A 1,415-nucleotide genomic window follows, 5' to 3' on the forward strand; every position below is an offset into this window, starting at 1 on the left:
GGTCTGGGGAGCGCTAGCCAGGCCCCCAGGACCCGAACAAGCGGAACTAGGGGAACCACCGATGTACCCGCAGTGGGGCAGCGAGGTGGAGCACAGGGACCTGACCCGGATGGCACAGCATCCCGGAGTGGGGTCTGAGTGTGCGGTGCAACACTTACCTGGCTCCACGGTTGGGCAGGGGGCGCGTGAGAAGGCATATCGTCCTCGAACCAGGCCCTGCTGCCCGCTGGCGAAAGGAGAGGGGGACGGGAGTGTCAAGGCCGTGTCTTGCACACTGCCATCCTCGCCCTCTTCAGACCCGGAGAAATAGGAAACTGCTCTTTTGTTGAATGTTTGGGTACCCCAGGCTGGGGAGCTAGTGGCGGAACAAAACAAAAAGGAAATAAAAGATTCTCCACCTGGCCCTCCTCCGGGGGAAGGAGTGGTGCTCTCCCCACCTCCTGAAGAGCAGGATCCAGAGTCTGGCGCTTTACGGGCCTGGCAGGAGCAGAGACAGGCTGCGCCGCTTTCCTGCTGCCAGCTCCACGTTGCGGCCGGTGTGGAGGCTGCTGTTGAGGCCGAGGTGGAGGCAGTAGGAGGGCGCCCTCGACGACGAGCGGGCGGAGGGACTTCAGCCGGCGGCGGGGTGATAACAACAGCGGGCCGCCGGGGCAGGATGTGTCTGATCGCCTCCGTCTGCTTCTGTGCGGCGGAGAACTGCTGGGCGAAGCTCTCCACCACATCGCCGAAGAGGCCAGCCTGGGAGATCGGGGAGTCCAGGAAACGGTGTTTGTCGGCCTCCCTCATATCTGCCAGGTTCAGCCATAGGTGTCGTTCCTGGACCACCAGGGGGGACATCGTCTGACCAAGGGACCGCGCTGTGACTTTCGTCGCCCGGAGGGTGAGGTCCGTCGCTGTGCGCAGTTCCTGCATTACCCCAGGGTCAGAACTGCCCTCGTGCAGCTGCTTCAACGCCTTGGCCTGGTAGACCTGCAGGAGGGCCATGGCGTGCAGGGCGGAGGCGGCCTGTCCAGCAGCTCTGTAAACCTTGGCTGTTAGAGCGGACGAGAACTTACAGGCCCTGGACGGGAGGCGCGGATTACCCCGCCAGGCGGCAGCGCTTTGCGGGCAGTGCTGCATCGCAATAGCGCGCTCGCCGGGGGGGATCTCCACATACCCCTTAGCCGCCCCGCCATCGAGGGCAGTGAGGACGGAAGAAGCACCAGCTCTGTTTCGGGCAGAAAAAGGTGCCCTCCAAGATCTAGTAACCTCTTCATGCACTTCCAGAAAGAAAGGAACCGGAGGTGGCTGCCGGCGATCGGCCTGCGACACCCCCAGGAACCAATCATACAACCTCAAGCGTTCGGGAGATGGAGCTGGTTTCCATTGCAACCCGACGCTCTCGGCGGCCCGGGAAAGCATAGCAGTCAGCTCTG

At 63.1% G+C, this 1,415-nt stretch overlaps 1 protein-coding gene across 5 annotated transcripts in view; it reads left to right on the forward strand.

Moving 5' to 3' along the window:
- LOC107742796 (pumilio homolog 2-like) overlaps nt 1-1,415 on the forward strand; it is a 107,381-nt gene that overhangs the window by 94,077 nt on the left and 11,889 nt on the right. The window lies entirely within an intron of this gene.

This window comes from Sinocyclocheilus rhinocerous, unplaced genomic scaffold (genome assembly GCF_001515625.1).
Source record: "Sinocyclocheilus rhinocerous isolate Xijiao unplaced genomic scaffold, SAMN03320098_v1.1 scaffold822, whole genome shotgun sequence".
Lineage (NCBI taxonomy): Eukaryota > Metazoa > Chordata > Actinopteri > Cypriniformes > Cyprinidae > Sinocyclocheilus > Sinocyclocheilus rhinocerous.